Genomic DNA, 6,000 nt, shown 5'->3' with positions numbered 1-6,000 from the left:
GAGGAAATAGTGTGAATAAGAAGTCAGCTGCGCCTGGATTCTCGCCATCATTAACTCAGGGTTGTTCGATTCTGTTTGCCAATTTACACGGTTCAGTTTCGTTTTTTACTCTCTCTTCTCCAGTGTACGATTTAACCATCCATCAATTTGTATTTTTACTTGACGCTCCGAAATGGAGATCGCGTAATAGCCTGAACGTCTAGTAGTCGTTACCCTTCTTTTCTCGCAACCCCTCTTTTAACAAAGAAATCACAAAGGGTGTCTCGTTGACGTGGTCATGTAATGCGAATAAGAGCAGAGGTGCAGTGTTCCAGTGAAAAGTTACACGACCATTCACGAATCTGCCTTGACGTGGAGAAATTATGTCATCGCGTCGTCGCAACACGGCTCGAAGAAAGATTTCCATGTTTGGTTACAAGTTCTACAACGGCGTCTAACCGATTGCCATCCTATTTGAAAATCGTCCTAGTTACTCGAACGAGATATCGATTCATGAGTGAAATTAATTCATGGCGATATCGATCCCCCTGTATCGGAGCACTTCGAAAATTTTGATCGTAAAAGGTAAGAGGAAATTTTCTCCACACTCTCATATTAGAGATACGAACGATAAACAGAAAATTCTACGCTCGAGGAGGACGTGTCGACTTTAATTATACGTAAAATTTTAATTGAAAGAAACCTATCGCAATCGACTAAATTTGCGTATAGCAAGATAAATATCATAGAGAAGTTCACATGCTGTGAAAGTACGTAATCTTGTCGCAATAGCCCTATGTATGCATATAACGGAAACCTAACCTAACCATTAACTTTTGAGTCCCAACAGCAGGAGCTCCTTCTCCCCTCCATTCCGAATGTACACCCATGTTACACATTGCGCATAAAAATTTACTTGGTATTCAGAATTAAATCTATATATAAACATTCCTGAAGAAAATCGAAATATATTTGTAATTGAACATCGTGGAAATTGATATTACTTAAAGTATAAATTATTGGAGTTGCTGTGAAATTTAATTCTGTTAGGCAATCGATTATATCGTTTCGATTTTTCGTATTTACAAGCTGGTCTAAAACTACGATAAAACTTGTTTAAACGCGTTTGGACGTGTTCCACGGTCCGAATCGACGCTCTTACATCCTCCTGGTCTTTATTGTCCGTACCCATTTCTGCATACCGAATGTTTAAAAATAGCCAGATACGTTCGAAGGAGGACAAAAGACCCTTATTGTTAGTCGAATGGTGAAGAATCATAGCGCGGAGTCTTTTGTGGTTTACCGGATATTGTTTTCAATACCATCAACTGATTAAATACGTACTATATATTGTGCGTCACAATGAGATTGTGAGAATATTGACATATTTATCTTATCTACAAAGAATTATGTATACTTCGTTAATCTGTTCTCAGCTGTTCCGAGGTTTCTGTGGTTTTTCCAATAATTATTTTCACCATTGCTTGTGATCTTGAACTCTTACAAATTCGGCAACTTTTAAATATTCAACGAAGCATTTCAGGTCGAACTGATTTAAATTAGGAAACCTTGCAAACCAAAGTGAGACATTTGCGATTCTTCCAAAAGTTATTTTTGCCGTCGTCCTTTTATGAATTAGGAAATTTGGAAATATTCGACGAAACATTTCAAATAGAAACAAATATTAAACTTGGAGTAGGTTTAGAAAATTAGACAAAAGAGTGAAAATGAAGCGTGACGTTGCATCAGTTAAAGTGGAATCGCCGACGTCAATAGAGAACGTTTTCGTGCGTGTATCTGAAAGCCGTCATCAAAGATGAACGTCTGACCGAGCATCAGCTGATTGGAAAGCTACGTCATAATGATGAGAACTTGGTACAGTATGGCGTCGTGCGTCCTCTCGTTAGGGAGCACGTTTTGTTGACGGCGTTAGTAAACGTACACCGTCGATAACACGTGTGCACGGCGATAGTCTTGCCGAGACATGACTCACTCTCGTCGTGCTCGACAATAAATTGAAACGAGTCGGAGAAACGCTGATCTCAGATCGAGCACAAGGCGAGCCTCTTAAAATTCGCCGATCCGACCGGTTATGCTTTCGAGTATCGTTCGATAGTACATAGGATCGATCTATCTGCTTAAAAAAAGAAAATATTTCATAGCTTCTCCGGACTTCTTAGCGGAACTAGTAGAAATTGCAAGAATAGGGTATCGAAAAAGGAATTGTGCAATAAAGGAGCAGTGCGAAGATACCTGAAAGGAGATTCAGGTATAAAGGAAAAGATAAGAAGGGATACGAAAAATAGGAAGGACATAAAAACAACCATAAAAAGAGAGAACAAGGAAATAAGAATATAGAAAGGAGGAAAGTTTTCACAAGTGAAGAAGATGCATTAAAAGTTTCCTTAAATTCTTAGTGTATCTTTAGTCTTCCAAGAGGAATATATCCAATATATCTAAGAATAATAGCTTTACTTGGGATGGAGTAGTAAAAATTCTGAATTTGTACGGATAATATATTTCTTATAATAGTAATATATTTGGTAGTATATCTACGGAGATACTGTAGGATCTTCGTATAATCGTAGAAGTTTAAACATTGCTTTAATATATCTATATCTATATAATATAATATAATAATATATATAGACGATATTCTTTCCATCCGTTTGAATTACGATAACAATGAGATGGAATATAAAAAGCAAGGTAACAAAGAGATTTCTACTGTTTCTATGCGTTACGGCTGATTCATTGGTGCATCGCGATGTTCCTCGACAGATGTTTCGTTTCTCGATAATGTCACGGAGCGTTATCTCACTCTTGTTATGTATATCGTTTAAGAAGTATGACTCACGTATTCGATAGTCTTTGTGTACATCAAGCATTGTCTTTTTACCGTATTAAGAATACGCGAGTGCAGTTCCCTTTCACCTTTTCAACGTGTTCTATCTTACGTATTTACGAATACATATACACTAGTTTACGAAGGTATTCGGACACTTATCATGGGAAATTTTTATGAATATGTATTACGTAAAAAATTAATATATCGTAGGCAGTTGGCTTAAATATACAACCAATGCTAAAAGCAATCCCATTAAGAATCGACGTCCATTAATATAATGAATATTTTACTGTTTAAATAATCTTGCGAATTCGTGCAATGTGCATGTTTGCGATAAATATCATGTAACTTCTACACGCATTTTTGCGTTTATTTCAAACTTTATCAACGCGATCATGATGATATTTCCACATTGTAAATATCCGAATTCTTTGTTGGCATGTATACCAACTACCAGAGACGTTCTTCTTCCCTTTATTTTTTATTTATACATCATTCTTAATCGATAGAATATTTTGTAAAAATAAACTCAACGAGTAAAGATAGATTCCACATGTTCGCATTAGCGACACACTTGCGTCAAACTCTTTAAAAACTTTGGAAAGTGTCCAACGTTGAGGTCGTTTATTCGTAGCTGCACGTCGATATTGGAATGAAATTTTCAGAATAATTTTCTCACGACCGGTAACGTGTCTAAAAGTAATACAGCTCGATAGATCTTGGAGGAAAGGAAGTTTGCGGGCGGAAGGAAACGGGTAGTACACTAAGGGATGCTTTCTTGGTAGACCATAGGAACGTGGTCGTTGGATCGATGCCCGGTTGGCAACAGGAGGGTGGTTCTGCCGGTGGTATATGAGCAAGGACGTTCGTGCGGCACCCTCGTTTCCTCTTTCCCCGCCCTTTTTCTCTCCTTCTTCTTCTCTTTTCTTCTCTTCTCTTCAGGTCTCGTCTCTTTTCTTGCGGGTCTCCCGTTACAGCTGTGCAGAGGTAGCACGATTCTCCAGCGGTTCGTCGTCAATCGATATTTCGTTTCAGAAAAGATCTCTGTATTAACCTTTCCGGTGTGTTGCACGAGGCACAGGCGTTTCACAGTGGATCTCTGCCATCTAAACAGTCGTCAAGGGTGGCTGTTGCTTGTTTGCTTTTCCTTTTGCTTGCTCAAATACCGCTGGAAACGGTATCGTTTGGCAGAAAATATTCCAACGTACGGCTACCAGCGTACACTATTGGAAATTATTAGAATCGACACAACAATCTCGCCGAAATGTATTGAAGCACGACGTGCTTGTTCCTAGCGTTGCTAAACGAAAACCGTGTCTCGGTGAAAAGTGAAACGGGTACACGCGCAACGATTAATTTCGTAAATCCTATAGCAACCAGGTCGAGATAAAACCTACCGACTGACTCTCTTTCTTCTTCTGTCGACACCTGCGCGCACACTCTCATTCTATTTACCTAGCTTCCTCTCCGTTTCGTTCCATGACCTATATTTTCGACGTTGCTGAAAGGTATCTCATTTTCTATGGATGCAGGCATTGCTCCGGTTGCTATGCCCGTTGTCGACCACCGACTCCAACGCGAAACACTGCCGTTTCTTCGTGGCTGTTGATTCTATTTGCATAGAATCGCGTTTGGAAGTATTGCTCGTTGTGACCTGCTTCTGTGAACCAAGAAAACCGAAAATTTCGAATTAAAAACTATTTCTTCGCGGCGGTATTGATCGTTAGACTCGTACGTTCTTAAACGATACCTCAGAGGCTAAATAAAGTTCCACTTCTTTAATTGTGTTCATAAAAATTCGTAGTCTGATTATTATTTTCTTGCTTTCTAATTTTACAGCTCGATCAGCGTAACTTCTGTTTCATAAATCTGACTATACCTTACATCATACGAATGGAACCATTTAATCACTACGTTCGCACATAATCGAGTAACTATTATTATCTTATCGTATATTTTCGATACGATCTCCCAACTTGTTTCTTCGTCGAGGCGACAATCGTCCAGGCGGCTTTCCACGATTTAAAACGACGATAGTTTCTTCAAAACTGTTGGAGGTAGACATCGCGTGATTCTGGCGTTGTTACACCGCGTTCGGCTGAGCGTACGAGACGCGGTGGCTCGACCAGGAGAAATTCGCGTAAAGGGGCCTCGAGTATTTCAAAAGGCTGCCTACGACTGGAAGGGAAAAAAAGAGAAAACGTCTCATAGAGCAGGAAAGAAGTTACGTCGGTGTTGCGGTAATATGGTCGGGTACTTAGGATCCTCCAGCACGTGACGTCATTGCACTCGTTAGAATAATTAAGAATTCCATTCGCTAATTACGATGCGGTTCGTTCACCGCGCTTTTCCATCCTATTGCGAGGCTTCCACCATATACCGCAGGATTAACGCAAAATTTCTAACTGACCAGCGAGATAGAACCGCTTTTTCGTCATTAAAAAAAAAAAAGTAACTTGAAATCAGAAGAGATAGCCATCAAAAGAGATTACCAGAAAAATAACGGAATTGCCTTTTACGATGGTTCTTAATGGGTTCTTAAATCTCAACACAGATCCGTGCCTTTTCGGAAGCTCCACGGGTCGAATATCGTTAAACTCTAGGCTGTAAGCTCTGAAAACGGCTTTCGTGCTCTCGGAAACAAAATGAGAGGCACGCGTCGGCTCGATCGGTGGAAATGTTATCGCAGTTGCGCGCCAACGATTCCCCGGAGTACCGATAGATGATAGCGTTCGCGGGTCGAAGGGAATGTCGAAGCTCGCGCCGGTAGATAACAAGTTCGTGCTCCTCTCCTTCCACGTTTCGGTTTGCCCGCTTCTTCCCGAGCACAGTACCTCGAACAGCTCTAGAGAAAGAGAGAGAGAGAGAGAGAGGGCTCCGTTTTGATTTACACCCTCCTTTTTCCCGCCCTCGTATATAATTACGCCATTTTCTCGCAGACCAGGCCATATTTCTTCGTCCCTGGAGACGCGCCAAGGAGCAAAAGTGCACGTCACGGGGGTGTGGTAAAGAGCACGAGACTCGTAGAGCCCGAGAAGGGTGGCGCGGCCAGAAACGAAAGCATCGTGCCATGCCAGGGTGATGACCCTTTGGGCGTACCCTGAGACCTTACGCTCCTGGTATCGTCGCGATATCCTCCTTTCTTGCCTCTCTGCTCTTTCATCCCGCCCCTA

Source organism: Bombus vosnesenskii, unplaced genomic scaffold (assembly GCF_011952255.1).
Source record: "Bombus vosnesenskii isolate JDL3184/JDL3185 unplaced genomic scaffold, Bvos_JDL3184-5_v1.1 scf7180000013315, whole genome shotgun sequence".
In the NCBI taxonomy this organism is placed as follows: Eukaryota; Metazoa; Arthropoda; class Insecta; order Hymenoptera; family Apidae; genus Bombus; species Bombus vosnesenskii.
The sequence above is the reverse complement of the archived record's forward strand: the minus strand, read 5'-3'. Positions refer to the sequence as shown.